Genomic DNA, 18,711 nt, shown 5'->3' with positions numbered 1-18,711 from the left:
CTGTCTATTTTTTAACCATCGGACCACTAGTTTACGACAAAAACAACACAAATTCACGGCAGCTCCTTTGCCGCGTGGTTTTTAGAGCCATGTAAGGATTAGAGGGGGCGGTCGGATAGCAACCACCATAGCAACCATGACGGTCAAGTGACTGGATGCAGCCCCGTTGAAAAAAATAGAATACCACCCTCAGGAGATTAATGATATTTAAATTATTATGACCATGAAGTCTTTATTTGCATGGGTTTACATTTCGTTCTGTGTAGCATGGAAAAATCTGAGAAACACTCCGATTCAGAATGCATTGGTTTACATTTCGTTCTTTGGAAAACGGTTCTTTAGTAATAATATTTGAGGGAATGTTGTTGTTGTTTTAGGAGCGAAATGCACCGTGTGCGTGTGTGTGTGTCTGTCTGTGTGTGTATGTGCGTGCGTGTGCGTGTGTGTGCTTGTGTGTGTGTGTGCGTGCGTGTGCGTATAACACGCTATTTTATGTTGAATGCGACGTAATACAGTGTTCACGAAACGTTACCACTGTTCAACGGTAGGTATGCTTTTTGGCGACTGGGTTGGCTCTCAAGATATCAGTGTTTCAGATCAGTGTTCTCTAACAAGATCATATCATTAAAAGTTAACATAAAGTAACCGTTTAATAACAACAAACGGCAAGGAAGCACGTGAGCTGCTAGTTTTAGGCGGAAAGCAACCTGACGTCGTTGAAACATGCGAGGCGAATCCTGGTAGTCCCTAAAATCATTGCATTTCCCATTTCATGATACTTATAGAATTAATAAAGATCATAACACATTTCACTGACCTGAAGATTATGTAAGGAAAAATGTAAATTTCTCGCTAGAAAGTCATTAGAACGCCTTAATGTAAACTGGGTGTATCTGTCCTAAAATATTGCATTTCACATTCAGATAATAAAGATTAATATAAGCTAAGTCCGTGTTCCGGCTAGGGCGCGGGGGATTCTTGGGAAATTGGGGTTCTCAGTTGACAAATGGGGCTTTTGTTAACTTGTTTTGTTGTTAGGATTAAGTGGGGTTAATGGGTTCGGGATGTTATGTGGTTGTGTGTTGTTCTATTAACATTGTTCGTGTGTGTTCATTATTGTCGACACCGTCACCGGAGAGTGACGTGACCATCGTTTCGTGCAGCTGTTCCGTGTTGAAGTCTCGTTCAATAAAAACCAACTCTCGTTGTCGAGCGTTCAATAAAAACAACTCTCGTTGTCGAGCGTGCCCGCCCCCTACAAACGTGTCCTCCCCCCCCCCTCAACAAACGTGTCCCCCTCCCCCCCCCTTCAACAAACGTGTCTCCCCCCCCCCCCCCCCCCCGGTCAACAACAGTCTACCTCCCCCCCCCCCCCTAAACAATCGTGTCCACAATTTGCCGCGAAAGCCGTGAAACCCAAACCCCGAAACCGCCTCCACAGCGGCACACGTGGACTACTGTAGGTATAACACACTATTTTTTACGTTGAAATGCTACGTATCCAGTGTTCATGGAAACGTACACCGTCAACGTTTTTTCTTGGCGACTGGGTTGCGTCAGCACAGAGTTCAACACCTGGCCAAACTCGTTGCCGATGTTCGACATCCAGGCGGCACTGTCCCCGATTGCACCAGCCAGCTTCTTGGTGACCTGTAAAACAAACACAAGCACTATGAAGTAAACCAATTTCCTGTTTGGTTGTAATTATACAATTTTGTATATTTTTCTACTGTTGAAACCCTCACCTTCTTTGTGGAGTCCATTTTCAGGATTCTCCCATACGTCGAAGTGATCACACCCTTCATCTCCTCCACGTGGCTGAGGATGTCGTTGGAGTGGACTGTCTCAAACCACTGGGCGAGTGGAAGGGGCCTGAAGGGTGGTGGAGGAGGGTATATGGCTGCAGAGGGGACAAATGTAGCCATCTTTTTGTGCAGCTCGCAGTCAGCCAGGTAGCGGATGGTCTGCCGTGCCCACTCCTCGCTGTGACCTTCCTCTATGGCAGACTGGAGGTAGGAGGAACTGTTCCCGCTGGTCCTCGGCTTCAGGAAGGTCATCACTTTCCTATCCAGAGCCAGCTGTGTTGTGAGGACAGCGGGAAACAGGCTCCTGTGTGCCACATCCAGCTGCGAGAGCATTTCGCGGCTCTATGGGCAGACCGGCTGCGAGCACCTGCAGCAACGCCGCTCCCACAAGATAATAGCGGCTATCCACGTCGATCACCTCCCTTACCTTCCGGTAAATCCCGGAGCTGTTCATCTTTGAGGAACACTGGGGGCACTTTGAGGGGATCCCCCACATCCTCATCGGTGCCCAGATAAACAGCCTCTGCCGGAAGTACCAGCCAGGCTCAGGAGGGGATGGTTTGGGCTCCAGTGGAGGGTGAAACCAGCAGGCCTGGATCTTTTGCTTTAGTTGGCCTGTAGGCTCATACAAGCATTTGGAAACCCAGACCTGATCGGCTTCCTGGATCACCCTTCTGAACTGGTCAGGCAGGAAACCTTTCCAGTTGACCCTCTGTGCTGCAGGTTGTGGAGCTGCCGTGTGGTGTGGCGCGGCAGAGCAGGATGAAGAAGGGGGCAGAGACGGCTTTGATGGTACCCTGAAGTGTGCTGCAGGTGGTGGAGCTGCCGTGTGGTGTGGCGCGGCAGAGCAGGATGAAGAAGGGGGCAGAGACGGCTTGGATGGTACCCTGAAGGCATAGTGAACCACTTGGATGTGGTTCAAAAGACCAACAGTACCCTGCACCTTGGCCCCACAGGTATCACACTGCTCCTCCTTGTGGTGTTCCGACAGGTGCTGGGTGAACCGGTCTCCCTCCACATGCAGGTTGCACAGGCAGCACTGCACTCCCTCTCCTGCTTCTGCGTCTCCTCTCCCTGCCTCTGCGTTGACTGCCCCTGCCTCTGTGTCTCCTCCTCTCGCTGCCTCTGTGTCTCCTCCTCTCGCTGCCTCTGTCTCTCCTCCTCTCGCTGCCTCTGTGTCTCCTCCTCTCGCTGCCTCTGTCTCTCCTCCTCTCGCTGCCTCTGTCTCTCCTCCTCTCGCTGCCTCTGTGCCTCCTCTCGCTGCCTCTGTGCCTCCTCTACCTGCCTCTGTCTCTCCTCTCCATACCTCCGTGCTCCCTGCCTCGTCCGTCTTAACTCCTCCTGCCTCACTAGACCCAGCAGTGCCTGATGACAGATCTGCTGGCTGGGGGGGGGTGGGGGGGGGTTACAAAAAGAGGGCCATGCTATGCTACATGCAACTAAGAATCCTACACTACTATACTAGTTTTCTCCAGAATGGTACAGATACATATTGTTCAATAAATAAATCCACAAAATAGAATGATGTATTGAATAGTGTTTATTCTGACATGTTAAAAGAAAATCAATAAAAAGCAAACAGGCTTTGAAAACATCAGAGGCATTACTGCAAAATCACTGAAGCCCACCAGAGGAAAAAACAAATAAACAAACCAGCAAACAATCAATTAGTAAATAATTTCACCTACCTTGTGGAACCCACAGGAGCACTTAAGGCTTCTCCCAAACAGATCCTTGGTGTTCATTTGCTTCTGCAGCGGGCAAGCGTCTATTTTTTCTAAGGCCTTTTCCATTTTGTGGCCCCTGGCCGTTTGCCTGTGGTAAAATGGAATTGGCCCCGAGCATACTTAAGGCATACATCCCTCCAATAGGAATCAGGCTTTGCTTCCTTCATCTGCAAACATCAAATGTAAAACAGGTTAATGTCGAGCTAGGCTATGTGTGTGTACAGACAGACAGATTGGTAGAAATGATACATGTGTATGTATTTATATATATTATGTATGTTTGTAGGTGGGTAGGTATGTTTTGCATTACTGTTTTATTACTATACAAATAAAGTTCTAATAATATTAATGTTATCATCATTATTTGTATTATTCAATCAATCAATATTTTCATACGAAGACATTGTAGCACAAAGTGCTTCACAAAATAAAAGCAGGCAAACTAGAGGATCATTATTGTTAATAATTAAACTTGGCACAATTAAACTTGTTTCATACACCTGTTTGCGCTGTTCACGCACATAACAAGACTCGATTACCGGAGGGGATGAAACTTGGCACAACTATTTCGTTTATACAACAAATAAATACGTTATTATTGATTCTGTCAAATCATCCCCACCATAGCCACACAGTGCTAGCATGTATCAGGTAGAATGTAGCTATTACAGTCAGAAGCTCGTTAGCAAAGCGACGTAACAAGAAAGTTGAAATACAAGTTGAATATCGTGCTGACGGGACGGGAACATTATAACACTAATACTATTAGAGCTTTCTTTGGTTGTTTTGCTTTTTTGGTGTCGCTTTTATGAGTATTAATAAAGTTTCCAAACCTTTCTACCGATGTTTTATCTCCCGTAAGCGGTGGAAAAAAATGGCTGCCACTCTAACGCGATGTTCATCGTATATTCCCGCCCCCTCCCGCGTCACGTGACCTATACTGTTCGGAACTGTGGTCGGATCTCATTCGAAACTCTTTGATCTCTGAAGGAATATGTTCGGACCTGGTTAGGAGCAGGTTAGGACCTCGTTCGGATTTGTTCGGACCTTTTGTAATGTGTTAGGACCTCGGAGGCAGTCCAAAAACCGGCAGGTACGGCCACGACAACACACTTGTAGAGTTCCAAGTCTCTGGCTTTTTGGAACAGGAAGAGCCTGGAACACTTAGGGTAAATCTAATTTTGAAATAGTCTTCAAATTGACGGAAGCTAGCTTTGATCACATCTTGGAGACGGCAGGCATTGAACCTCAGGCCTTCTACATGAGAAGCATACGCTTTGCCGTTGAGAGAAGTCCCCTGTGTTACTTCAATTGTACACCTGTAAAACCGGTTTCCACAAGCTTTGCTTAACGATAGAAGGGACAAATAGGTCATCAGTTGGCACTAGGGTATCATACATTTCATAGAGAATTTTGCTTGCCTGCCACCGTTGTCATTGATGGAAAGTCTATTGCATTGATGGAATGCAAGTTTACTACAAGCAAGATTGCCAGTTAGGACAATTCCGTTTTTTTTTTAACTGCAAGAAACACTTTTATCACATCTACACCAGATGATGCTGTTGCAAAAAGTGTAGGTACTGCTGGGAGTTGAACCCAGGGTCTCCTGTTTACAAGACAGGCGCTTTCACCAGCTAAGCCACAGTACCCCTATTGTAATGTTTACTTGAGACACCAATGAAAAAGGTCTCATGTAAGTGACCCGATCATGTGTTAAGCTATCAGAACTGGCGGCTAAAGGAATTCCAATTGAGCAGGTTACTTACATTATACAACTTACTGATGTGATTAGAACACTGCCTCTTCTGTGAACTAGACAGTCACTATGACAGTCCCAGCCACAGCTACCCTCTCAGTTCAGGAGAAATGCTTCAGCAAATTATTGGGAAGACAACGAAAGAGGTCTGCAGTACCATGACATATTTCTGTTGATCCTTTAAACAGTCCCCTTAAACATACACTGATTAACCTGTACCGTTGACGGCAGGATTCGAAACCTGCGCGGGGGGACCCCAATGGATTTCTAGTCCATCACCTTAACCACACAGTTTCGACATTTCAATTCACTATCTTGTTCAAACATTAGCATTCTGCAACATTTTTTGGTATGTAAAGCATTGCGTGACCTCTTTTTGTTTAAACATTTATTACACAGTAACATTCGGCAATGTTTCGTGATCGGATCACTTTTGACTTCGACCTTATAAATGGGATTCATTCAAAAACATCGCGTCACCTTCACTACAATTTGGAGATGCCGGGGATTGAACCCGGGACCTCATACATGCGAAGCATGCGCTCTACCACTGAGCTACATCCCCTCAAGGTATTACATAGTACATCTCTACTATCAATACCTGAAGCTTTGCTTAATGATACAGCCAATCAATAGGTTGACTTGCACTTAGGCCATCCTAAGAGATGAAGATATTTGGCCTGCCTGCTAAAAGCAGAGGTGGTAAACTGGTGTGGCAGATTTCAATCATGGAGCGGGGGATCCAATGGATTTCTAGTGCATCAGCTTAACCTCTTGGCCAGGACAATGGTGCTTATCGACCTCAAGTCTATCAGTTGTTCGAACAGTAACAGAATGCAACGCTTGAGGCTGTGTGATCAAATTGTGAAATAGTCCTACACCCTTGACCACAGCTTGCTTTGATCACATCTTAGTGATCGGACCTCAGCACTCCTACATGAGAAGCTTTACAGATGAGCCGAAAACAGATTACTTCAATTGTACATGTGGCAACCGATACATGAAAGTTTGCTTAACGATACAAGAGGGAAATCGGTTATCGACTGGCAGTACGGTATCATACATTTCTTAGAGAAGTAGTCTGCGTACAGATAGCAGAACTGGCCAACGCTTGTCGGCAGGCCTGAATCTTTCGTCGTGACGCAACAATGTTTTTCTCTTCTGTGGCTGTCAACACTTAGTGCATAAACGTACCGTACTCATATCAATGTGTTGACCGGCACTAGCTTTTGAGCGCACACTAGCTTTTGAGCGCACAAGCGCACAAAAGCAGTGCGCTTTTGAAATCGCACGCACTGATTAACCTGTATCGTTGACGACAACACAGTTTCAATTCTCTCACTTGTTTCGAACATTAGCATTCGCAACATCTTTGGTAGGTTAAGCATTGCGTGACCTCATTTGATTAAAATAGCACTCACCTGACTATTCTAGGGCAATCAAATGGAATGCCGGGGATTGAACCCGGGGCCTCATACATGCAAAGCATGCGCTCTACCACTGAGCTACAACCCCTACTGCTAGAGTATGTACATTTTAAACCGGCTTCGGAACACACCAAGGGTTTTCTCGTACATGGCATTCAGCACTGGACCTGACAACACTAGTCTTCAGATCTATCAGACCTTGAAATATTTACATTTTATGTTTGGAGAACATGTTGTCAAAAAACATCGAATGCTAAGAGCCTGTCCAGATAATGCCAGGTTTTTAAATATGGCGCCTTCTATATGCTTAGATTAACATATTTGCACTGATTTCATGCAGTTCTCACCGTAATATGTGTATGTGTTGGCTGACCAAGGGAATGAAAATTCGTAATCAGATAGAACCATTGTAGGCAGGATTCGAACCTGCGCGGGGAGACCGCAATGGATTTCTAGTCCATCGCCTTAACCACTCGGCCACGACATCACACTTATAGGGTTCCAAGTCTCTGGCTTTTTGTAACAGGAAGAGTCTGGAACACTTAGGGTAGGTTAAGCCTTGCTTGATCTAATTTTGAAATAATCTTCAAATTGACTGAAGCTAGCTTGATCACATCTTGGAGACGGCAGGCATTGAACCTCAGGCCTTCTACATGAGAAGCATACGCTTTGCCGTTGAGAGAAGTCCCCTGTGTTACTTCAATTGTACATCTGTAAAACCGATTTCTGAAGCTTTGCTTAACGATAGAAGGGACAAATAGGTCATTAGTTGGCACTAGGGTATCATACATTTTTTAGAGAATTTTGCTTTCATTGATGGAAGTCTATTGCATTGATGGATTGCAAGCTTACAACCACAAGCAAGATTGCCAGTTAGGACAATTCCGTTTTTTTTTTTTATCTGCAAGAAAACACTTTTATCACATCTACACCAGATGATGCTGTTGCAAATGTTTAGGTACTGCTGGGAGTTGAACCCAGGGTCTCCGGTTTACAAGACAGGCGCTTTCACAAGCTAAGCCACAGTACCCCTATGGTGATGTTTACTTGAGACACCAATGAAAAAGGTCGCATGTAGCGTGACCCGATCATGTGTTAAGCTATCAGACCTGGCTGATAGCTTAACACAACTTACTGATGTGATTAGAACACTGCCTCTTCTGTGAACTAGACAGTCACTGTGACAGTCCAAGCCACAGCACCCCTCTCAGTTCAGGAGTAATGCTTCAGCAAATGATTGGGAAGACAACGAAAGAGGTCTGCAGTACCATGACATAATTCTGTTGATCCTTTAAACAGCCCCTTAAACATACACTGATTAACCTGTGCCGTTGACGGCAAGATTCGAACCTGCGCGGGGAGACCCCAATGGATTTCTAGTCCATCACCTTAACCACACAGTTTCAACGTTTCAATTCTCTATCTTGTTCAAACATTAGCATTCTGCAACATTTTTTGTATGTAAAGCATTGCGTGACCTCATTTTGTTTAAACATTCATTACACAGTAACATTCAGCAATGTTTCGTGATCGGATCATTTTTGACTTCTACCTTATAAAAGGGATTCATTCATAATGCTCGCGTCACCTTCACTACAATTTGGAGATGCCGGGGATTGAACCCGGGACCTCATACATGCAAAGCATGCGCTCTACCACTGAGCTACATCCCCTTAATGTATTAAAGAGTACATCTCTACTATCAATACCTGAAGCTTTGCTTAATGATACAGCCAATCAATAGGTTGACTTGCACTAGACCATCCTAAGAGATGAAGATATTTGGCCTGCCTGCTAAAAGCAGAGGTGGTAAACTGGTGTGGCAGATTTCAATCATGGAGCGGGGGATCCAATGGATTTCTAGTGCATCAGCTTAACCGCTTGGCCAGGACAATGGTGCTTATCGACCTCAAGTCTATCAGTTGTTCGAACAGTAACAGACTGCAACGCTTGAGGCTGTGTGATCAAATTGTGAAATAGTCCTACACCCTTGACCACATCTTGCTTTGATCACATCTTAGTGATCGGACCTCAGCACTCCTACATGAGAAGCTTTACAGATGAGCCGAAAACAGATTACTTCAATTGTACATGTGGCAACCGATACATGAAAGTTTGCTTAACGATACAAGAGGGGAAATCAGTTATTGACTGGCAGTACGGTATCATACATTTCTTAGAGAAGTAGTCTGCGTACAGATAGCAGAACTGGCCAACGCTTGTCGGCAGGCCTGAATCTTTGTTGTGACGCAACAATGTTTTTCTCTTCTGTGGCTGTCAACACTTAGTGCATAAACGTACCGTACTCATATCAATGTGTTGACCGTCACTAGCTTTTGAGCGCACACTAGCTTTTGAGCGCACAAGCGCACAAAAGCGTACGCTTTTGAAATCGCACGCACTGATTAACCTGTATCGTTGACGACAACACAGTTTCAATTCTCTCACTTGTTTCGAACATTAGCATTCGCCAACATCTTTGGTAGGTTAAGCATTGCGTGACCTCATTTGATCAAATAGCACTCACCTGACTTTTCTAGGCCAATCAAATGGAGATGCCGGGGATTGAACCCGGGGCCTCACACATGCAAAGCATGCGCTCTACCACTGAGCTACAACCCCATACTGCTAGAGCATGTACATTTTAAACCGGCTTCGGAACACACCAAGGGTTTTCTCGTACATGGCATTCAGCACTTGGACCTGACAACACTAGTCTTCAGATCTATCAGACCTTGAAATATTTACATTTTATGTTTGGAGAACATGTTGTCAAAAAACATCGAATGCTAAGAGCCTGTCCAGATAATGCCAGGTTTTAAATATGGTGCCTTCTATATGCTTAGATTAACATATTTGCACTGATTTCATGCAGTCTCACCGTAATATGTGTTGGCTGACCAAGGGAATGAAAATTCGTAATCAGATAGAACCGTTGTAGGCAGGATTCGAACCTACGCGGGAGACCCCAATGGATTTCTAGTCCATCGCCTTAACCACTCGGCCACGACATCACACTTTTAGGCTTCCAAGTCTCTGGCTTTTTGTAACAGGAAGAGTCTGGAACACTTAGGGTAGGTTAAGCCTTGCTTGATCTAATTTTGAAATAATCTTCAAATTGACTGAAGCTAGCTTTGATCACATCTTGGAGACGGCAGGCATTGAACCTCAGGCCTTCTACATGAGAAGCATACGCTTTGCCGTTGAGAGAAGTCCCCTGTGTTACTTCAATTGTACATCTGTAAAACCGATTCCTGAAGCTTTGCTTAACGATAGAAGGGACAAATAGGTCATTAGTTGGCACTAGGGTATCATACATTTTTTAGAGAATTTTGCTTTCATTGATGGAAAGTCTATTGCATTGATGGATTGCAAGCTTACAACCACAAGCAAGATTGCCAGTTAGGACAATTCCGTTTTTTTTAACTGCAAGAAACACTTTTATCACATCTACACCAGATGATGCTGTTGCAAAAAGTGTAGGTACTGCTGGGAGTTGAACCCAGGGTCTCCTGTTTACAAGACAGGCGCTTTCACCAGCTAAGCCACAGTACCCCTACGGTAATGTTTACTTGAGACACCAATGAAAAAGGTCTCATGTAGCGTGACCCGATCATGTGTTAAGCTATCAGAGCTGGCGGCTAAAGGAATTCCAATTGAGTAGGTTACTTACATTATACAACTTACTGATGTGATTAGAACACTGCCTCTTCTGTGAACTAGACAGTCACTATGACAGTCCAAGCCACAGCACCCCTCTCAGTTCAGGAGTAATGCTTCAGCAAATGATTGGGAAGACAAAGAAAGAGGTCTGCAGTGCCATGACATATTTCTGTTGATCCTTTAAACAGCCCCTTAAACATACACTGATTAACCTGTACCGTTGACGGCAGGATTCGAACCTGCGCGGGGAGACACCAATGGATTTCTAGTCCATCACCTTAACCACACAGTTTCGACGTTTCAATTCTCTATCTTGTTCAAACATTAGCATTCTGCAACATTTTTGGTATGTAAAGCAATGCGTGACCTCATTTTGTTTAAACATTCATTACACAGTAACATTCAGCAATGTTTCGTGATCGGATCATTTTTGACTTCTACCTTATGAATGGGATTCAGATGCCGGGGATTGAACCCGGGACCTCATACATGCGCTCTACCACTGAGCTACATCCCCTTAAAATATTAAATAGTACATCTCTACTATCAATACCTGAAGCTTTGCTTAATGATACAGCCAATCAATAGGTTGACTTGCACTAAACCATCCTAAGAGATGAAGATATTTGGCCTGCCTGCTAAAAGCAGAGGTGGTAAACTGGTGTGGCAGATTTCAATCATGGAGCGGGGGATCCAATGGATTTCTAGTGCATCAGCTTAACCGCTTGGCCAGGACAATGGTGCTTGTCGACCTCAAGTCTATCAGTTGTTCGAACAGTAACAGACTGCAACGCTTGAGGCTGTGTGATCAAATTGTGAAATAGTCCTACACCCTTGACCACAGCTTGCTTTGATCACATCTTAGTGATCGGACCTCAGCACTCCTACATGAGAAGCTTTACAGATGAGCCGAAAACAGATTACTTCAATTGTACATGTGGCAACCGATACATGAAAGTTTGCTTAAAGATACAAGAGGGGAAATCGGTTATTGACTGGCAGTACGGTATCATACATTTCTTAGAGAAGTAGTCTGCGTACAGATAGCAGAACTGGCCAACGCTTGTCGGCAGGCCTGAATCTTCGTCGTGACGCAACAATGTTTTTCTCTTCTGTGGCTGTCAACACTTAGTGCATAAACGTACCGTACTCATATCAATGTGTTGACCGGCACTAGCTTTTGAGCGCACACTAGCTTTTGAGCGCACAAAAGCGTGCGCTTTTGAAATCACACGCACTGATTAACCTGTATCGTTGACGACAACACAGTTTCAATTCTCTCACTTGTTTTGAACATTATGTAGCCAAGGCTTCATAAGCTGGGAAAAGTTAAAAGAAGAAAGAGTAAAAGTCCGCTATTACTTTGTATGAATGTGTGAGAGAGCGATAGCTGGCATTTATGGGGTTAACTGCGTCGGACAGAGCAGGGAGACGTGCGTCATGACGTCACGGTGAAGCGGCGTTGTAGGTGCGCATAACTGCGTGATAATTAGTGGGAGAGGAGAGAACGCACCGTTCGGTTGCACGATTGAAAAATATCTAGAAGTAGTTAAAAGTATCTAGAAGTAGTTGGAAAACACCGCGAGCTGACTCAACAGTCCACAGCTGATGTTGCCCGCTCGGCGGTGAGTTTAATGTGTCTTTTGAATGTGGGGAGCGTCGAGTGGAGGTGTGTGTGCGTCAGTGCGAACCTGTCGCTAACTGCTAAATTGAAACCTTGTGCGTTAGCCGCTAGTGTAGCGACCAAGGCGAATTAGCATTGAACTCGAGCTAACGCACGAGTTAACTGCTAACACCGTGGGGTAATTCTAAATGTTAAGCTATTGTGTGCATTGTATGGAAGGAGAGAAAAAGGGGGATTCATTATTTAATTCGGACAATTATTATTTAATTCGGACAATTGATGCTAAAAGGCTATTTTGAGTTATTTGAGTTTTTATTTCATTCACTGGTAAAGTGAGACCTATGTGGATAATATATTTTTGTTAATTGATTTAAATTAATATATAGGTCATATTTATGTTATTATTTATTTTAAAGGCCCACTATGCAACTTTTTTAGCCAAAATTACATTAAGTATGCAGGTTGAGAGTTATGCTGATGGTTCTGCATCCATTTCTGGGTCGATTGGTGGGTGTGTCATTTACCCATGTCGCCTCTCCAGTGTAAAAGCGCATATGCAACTTGATCTGTTCGGACCGACACAATCCGGATGTGACGCAGCGGAAGTATCCTCGAAAATGTAGTCAGATTGTAGTTTCGAAAATGCTTTACGGCACAGACACACACCCAAACATGGCACCGGCTAGATATAAACAGCCAGTTGCGAGGCAATTGTTGCATTCATCATGGATCAATCGACTAATGGTACGGCCACACCAACCGCGTTACTCGCGTTGGATAACGCGAGTAACGCGCCTAACCTGGCGCTTGATCATTGTGTGTCACAAAAATGGTTCAACGCGCCTGTGGCTGCGCTAGAGTCCGAGGTAGGAAACCCAAACGCCGCCGTGTTTGGGTGCATGATAGAGTTTAGATCGGGTTAGATTAAATAATCTCGGATATAAATAACGATCTCATCTCATCTCATCGTCATCCGTTATCCGGGTCGGGTCGCGGGGGGAGCAGCTCAAGCAGGGGGCTCCCAGACCTCCCTTTCCCGGGCCACATTGACCAGCTCTGACGGGGGGATCCCGAGGCGTTCCCAGGCCAGTGTTGAGATATAATCTCTCCACCTAGTCCTGGGTCTTCCCCGAGGTCTCCTCCCCAATGGACGTGCCTGAAACACCTCCCAAGGGAAGGCGCCCAGTGGGCATCCTTACCAGATGCCCGAACCACCTCAGCTGACTCCTTTCTAAGTAAAGGAGCAGCGGCTCTGAATCCGAGTTCCTCACGGATGACTGAGCTTCTCACCCTATCCCTAGGAGACGCCAGCCACCCTTCTGAGAAAACTCATCTCGGCCGCTTGTACCCGCGAATCTCGTCCTTTCGGTCATCACCCAAGCCCTCATGACCATAGGTGAGGATAGGAACGAAGATCGACCGGTAGATCGAGAGATTTTGCCTTGCGGCTCAGCTCTTTTTCGTTAACAACGGTGCGGTAAAGCGAACGCAATACCGCCCCCGCTGCTCCTGATTCTCCGGCCAATCTCACGCTCCATAGTACCCTCACTCGCGAACAAGACCCCGAGGTACTTGAACTCCTTCACTTGGGCTAAGGACTCATAAATAACGATAATCGGGTTAAATAACTTCACATGGTGTGTGGTGTGTTTCCAGCATTCGTAGTGTTGATCAGCAGAGAAATAGTCCGCCAAGACGTTGAGGTTGCTTAGCAACCAGAGACTCTGTCCATGCAAGTGAACGGAGCGTTCACTCTTCGTCATAACTATCAAACCAAACATCCTTCACATTCACCGAGCGAACATTATGAAAGTAAAATGCACATTTCTCGCTAAAAATGTATCCATAAACGCATTTAATGGCGTAACTATGTTACTATTTCCACCCAGAATAAAGAAAGATGTCGGCCGTATGCTTCTGTGCAAGGGTCACTACAGTAACGAATTGCTTTACGGCACAGACCCCCAAACACGGAACCGGCTCGATATAAACACAAGTAACTAAGGGATTGTTATATTCATCATAGATCAGTCGACTAAAAAGAGATAGAGAAACCCAATGTCGGAGGAACAGAAGAAGAGAAAAGGGAGACTGACCGACAGAGAGGCCAGACACGAGTAAACGTTGGGCAAGCTTTTCAGGAATAGCGTGAACTGAAAGAAAAAGAAGACTGCAAATCAGACGCCGACTCGGCCGTGTTGCTTTTGAAATTGAAAGTACCTTTGGGTGAACTTTGTCTTCGTCGTATTCTTGATGTTGATAGTCTCTGTACAAATGTGTTTGCTCAACCATTTAGTTGTGAGCCCTGTAAAAATTGTTTTCTCGACCGTTTTGTTGTGAGCCCTGTATGTTTCTAGCTTGCTTGCAACCATATAAACACCTTTGTTTCCATGGGTGTTTTGCTGTTCGTCTGTCCCCCAGATACAGACTGAATCCCGAATCCAGGTTCTTGTTTATTTCGATTATTATGTTGGCCAAACCTCTTACACTGATTGTTCTGTTCAACCTAAGATAAAAACAATATAACCTACGGTATAAATTCTCCCCCGTGAACTTTAAAAAAGGATGGATTTATGTTTATTGCAATGCAATACACCCTTTTAAAAATGTATAACCTTGCCTACACTTTATGAACATCTACTTCGGACATGGGCTCCACGCATTCGCCGGCTTCTTTGAAAACAAATGCACATGGCCCCGTAGAAGTGCATGGGGAAGGGACGTCAACGAGTTGTTACGACAGTGTTGTGAAATATCTACTACGAAGCTGTAGGGGGGCGCTGTGTAGAGAAATGTGCGTGCCTAAACCAAGAAAAACAGCGAAGATATGCCCGAAGTTGCATAGTGGGGGCCTTTAACTGAAACAATGGCCTGTTGTAATTTACTGAGATGTATGAATGTGGCCTGTTCTACAGGTCAGGTTTTTGTGAAGGATTTGAATTGGTGACCGCTCGATGTCGAGGGGACATCAGCGACACCGGTAGTCCAACGATAGATAGGAGACCAGCACTGGATAGCCACCAGGCAGCTTCCAGACATCCACTGGAGATAACCAGATGGCGAGCCGGAACTAAGGAACAGAGTCCAACTGAACATACCTCCCAAAACCTGCGGTGTGGTAGGAAACACGAAGATCAAAGGGCCCCAACGATATAAACTGAGCTCATATCAAGGAAGAGAAGACCATAAAGACATTTCTTTATATTTCTATTTTATTTGCGCGCATTTTATTATTTTCCATGTTGAAAATTGTTGTTAACAATACAGTTCTGAAACTATGTTTTGTGTGAGTGTGGTCAGTATTGATGTTCCATCCTGGGCTCCATGAGCGTTAACCTAGAATCCTGGTACTGGTCCAACTTCGAATTGAAACCGAAACCCAAAAATACCTGTAACCTCATAAGGCAAAGAGGGGTTACAATTAGCATTCGGCAACATCTTTGGTAGGTTAAGCATTGCGTGACCTCATTTGATCAAAATAGCACTCACCTGACTTTTCTAGGCCAATCAAATGGAGATGCCGGGGATTGAACCCGGGGCCTCATACATGCAAAGCATGCGCTCTACCACTGAGCTACATCCCCTTACTGCTAGAGAATGTACATTTTAAACCGGCTTCGGAACACACCAAGGGTTTTCTCGTACATGGCATTCAGCACTTGGACCTGACAACACTAGTCTTCAGATCTATCAGACCTTGAAATATTTACATTTTATGTTTGGAGAACATGTTGTCAAAAAACATCGAATGCTAAGAGCCTGTCCAGATAATGCCAGGTTTTAAATATGGCACCTTCTACATGCTTAGATTAACATATTTGCACTGATTTCATGCAGTCTCACCGTAATATGTGTATATGTTGGCTGACCAAGGGAATGAAAATTCGTAATCAGATAGAACCGTTGTCGGCAGGATTTGAACCTGCGCGGGGAGACCCCAATGGATTTCTAGTCCATCGCCTTAACCACTCAGCCACGACAACACACTTTTAGAGTTCCAAGTCTCTGCTTTTTGGAACAGGAAGAGTCTGGAACACTTAGGGTAGGTTAAGCCTGCTTGATCTAATTTTGAAATAATCTTCAAATTGACTGAAGCTAGCTTTGATCACATCTTGGAGACGGCAGGCATTGAACTCAGGCCTTCTACATGAGAAGCATAACGCTTTGCCGGTGAGAGAAGTCCCCTGTTTACTTCAATTGTACATCTGTAAAACCGATTCCTGAGCTTTGCTTAACGATAGAAGGGACAAATAGGTCATTAGTTGGCACTAGGGTATCATACATTTTTTAGAGAAATTTTGCTTTCATTGATGGAAAGTCTATTGCATTGATGGATTGCAAGCTTACAAACCACAAAGCAAGATTGCCAGTTAGGACAATTCCGTTTTTTTTAACTGCAAGAAACACTTTTATCACATCTACACCAGGTGATGCTGTTGCAAAATGTGTAGGTACTGCAGGGAGTTGAACCCAGGGTCTTCTGTTTACAAGACAGGCGCCTTCACCAGCGAAGCCACAGTACCCCCTTTTCTTGTTGTCTCTGTTTGATGTTGTATGTATATATTTGTTGTTAATTATGTGTACATGGGACGGTGTGTGAAATGATATGTAGCTTCTTTTAATAAAAAACCGCCTGGGAATACCAGGTGCTGTAAGCATTATACCTTTTCAACTCGAGCTCATTGGCTGCAATGGCCTGCCGTGCGCTGTTCTTTAGCGGCCACTGTTTTGGAGAATGTAAGCAACATAAAGTCATTGACAACGTCTCTCCAAACTATTTGTGAAAAATGTGGACAGTGCAGTGACGCTGCCAGCAGGGAGCAGCAGAGAGCTGCAATGACGGCGGTCCACCTTAGTCCATCCCAGGTTTTGCAACGCTACGTTTCTTTAAAAGATCACGCAAACGATGACGCCCAAGCAGTGTAATGCATTGCGTTCAAATATGTAACTCTGAGTCTGGAATAACGTATTCATACATTCATTATGGATCTAATCATTGTTTCCGTACAAGTCCCGTCTCTGGCCACGGCAGCGCTCTCACTCCTTACGTCCTCCTCTTGTATAAAAGCTAATATGGTCCAGACAACAATTGCTTACGGCCATACAACCTTAGGCACGCCTGATCTCGTCTGATCTCGGTAGCTAAGCAGGGTCGGGCCTGGTTAGTACTTGGATGGGTGACCGCCTGGGAATGGCTCATGACCCACCAAAGTCCTTATCCCTCAACCCTGGGATCGATCCAAAAGGATTGAGGATCAAAATGGATGGCTCCATCTGGTGGCCACTGGTGGGTGGTTTTATTTTCAGAAATGTCATGTGCAAGGCCTAGATTATCAAAATCCACTAGTCTGCTGGATGTTTTGTTTATTATTTTCATACTTTGAGTTGATGTAGCTGATGAGATTCATACAATCAAGTGGAAAAGTGTTACATTTTTACATTTTTGGGCTGAATTAAGAAAAATAATAAGAATGTATTCAGTGCACTCTCACTTTTTCTGGAAGACATCCGAGCCATTCACAGAACTCAGTGTTTTGACCACACAGGGAGTGCAGCCATCACAGTGGGAGTGTATTCACATCTCTGGTTGCGGGAGTGAAGACACAAGGACTTCTAATTGCTTTGGTGTGTTTTTTCTTTCCAATACCCCACCCCTTGTGGAACCCAAGCACACAGAGACTCCAAAATACTTTTACAACTTTTATTTTTCAACCAGAATGTGTTTCATTGAAAAGGCAATCCATATAAACACAAGTAAACAAGATCTGTTTAGTTAAAAGCTCGCCCACCACAACAAGGTACAGATCTACAGGCGAGAACACGAGAGCATGAGACGAGAGACAAACATTTACTACCATTTGCAAACATTTAGTTAAACATGGAGCTGACAGACATACACGCATCACAAGGACAGGCACATATAAATAACATTAATAATAATCAAAAACACTCAACAATTAAAGAACACACACACACACACACTTGTACTTAAGATACAAATCAACAATTGGCTTGTACAGGCTAAAGTGCAATAATGAACATGGTTATCCAAAGACTCAGGTGACCAATCAACAAATAAAGGCTCAAGCTGTTCCTCCCTTTTGTGTTTTCTTTAGCAAACTTTTGTTAAAACTGAAGCAGACAAATACCTACAAACATCAAAGACATGAAGCTGACAAAGATAAACAACATGCATGACAAAAACACAGATTATCTGAACATGAACAACCACTAAAGGGTATGTAAACTGATTGTGTTAGATTGGAACTGATTATGGTTTAAAAGATTGGCCTCGATATATTGAACATAGACCAGAATGGATACTACAAAGTTAATTTTAACAGCAATATAAATAATAATAAATAAAAAACAAACAAAAGAACTTCAAGTAAAACTGCAAAGTGCATTTTTTTTTAACGATATAAATAAATAAGATAGTGCTTGCTGAAGCACTTTAAAAACACACACAAAGACAAAGACAAACACACACAAACAAGCCTCTTTCTCTCTCTTACAGATGGCACCGGAACAGTGGCATCACAGAGGTAAGTTATTCACACACACACTTCCAGGTATTTACACAGTCCCTCCTTTCCAACTCTGCATCCACGACATTCTTAAAGAGTTCAAAGTTGTCATACACCACATTGTAAAAGCCAGGGGTAGTGGACATCCTAGTGGATGAACAGTAGGAAAACTTTTTCTGCAT

At 44.2% G+C, this 18,711-nt stretch overlaps 10 non-coding genes across 10 annotated transcripts; all 10 read right to left on the bottom strand.

Moving 5' to 3' along the window:
* Positions 1–5,107: 5,107 nt before the first annotated feature.
* trnat-ugu (transfer RNA threonine (anticodon UGU)) lies at positions 5,108–5,181 on the bottom strand. Its single transcript has one exon. It is a non-coding gene; the product is annotated as a tRNA-Thr (tRNA).
* Positions 5,182–5,781: 600 nt separating this feature from the next.
* On the bottom strand, positions 5,782–5,853 carry trnaa-cgc (transfer RNA alanine (anticodon CGC)). Its single transcript has one exon. It is a non-coding gene; the product is annotated as a tRNA-Ala (tRNA).
* An 879-nt stretch (positions 5,854–6,732) lies between these two features.
* Positions 6,733–6,803, bottom strand: trnaa-ugc (transfer RNA alanine (anticodon UGC)). The gene has a single exon. It is a non-coding gene; the product is annotated as a tRNA-Ala (tRNA).
* A 317-nt stretch (positions 6,804–7,120) lies between these two features.
* On the bottom strand, positions 7,121–7,202 carry trnas-aga (transfer RNA serine (anticodon AGA)). The gene has a single exon. It is a non-coding gene; the product is annotated as a tRNA-Ser (tRNA).
* A 1,114-nt stretch (positions 7,203–8,316) lies between these two features.
* Positions 8,317–8,388, bottom strand: trnaa-ugc (transfer RNA alanine (anticodon UGC)). The gene has a single exon. It is a non-coding gene; the product is annotated as a tRNA-Ala (tRNA).
* Positions 8,389–9,265: 877 nt separating this feature from the next.
* trnaa-ugc (transfer RNA alanine (anticodon UGC)) lies at positions 9,266–9,337 on the bottom strand. The gene has a single exon. It is a non-coding gene; the product is annotated as a tRNA-Ala (tRNA).
* Positions 9,338–9,648: 311 nt separating this feature from the next.
* On the bottom strand, positions 9,649–9,729 carry trnas-aga (transfer RNA serine (anticodon AGA)). Its single transcript has one exon. It is a non-coding gene; the product is annotated as a tRNA-Ser (tRNA).
* Positions 9,730–10,196: 467 nt separating this feature from the next.
* Positions 10,197–10,270, bottom strand: trnat-ugu (transfer RNA threonine (anticodon UGU)). Its single transcript has one exon. It is a non-coding gene; the product is annotated as a tRNA-Thr (tRNA).
* Positions 10,271–15,514: 5,244 nt separating this feature from the next.
* Positions 15,515–15,586, bottom strand: trnaa-ugc (transfer RNA alanine (anticodon UGC)). The gene has a single exon. It is a non-coding gene; the product is annotated as a tRNA-Ala (tRNA).
* Positions 15,587–15,903: 317 nt separating this feature from the next.
* trnas-aga (transfer RNA serine (anticodon AGA)) lies at positions 15,904–15,985 on the bottom strand. The gene has a single exon. It is a non-coding gene; the product is annotated as a tRNA-Ser (tRNA).
* Between the last annotated feature and the right edge of the window lie 2,726 nt (positions 15,986–18,711).

The sequence above is a fragment of the Gadus morhua genome, unplaced genomic scaffold (assembly GCF_902167405.1).
Source record: "Gadus morhua unplaced genomic scaffold, gadMor3.0, whole genome shotgun sequence".
Lineage (NCBI taxonomy): Eukaryota > Metazoa > Chordata > Actinopteri > Gadiformes > Gadidae > Gadus > Gadus morhua.
Note: the sequence above shows the minus strand (reverse complement) of the source record. Positions and strands in the feature narration are given on the sequence as shown.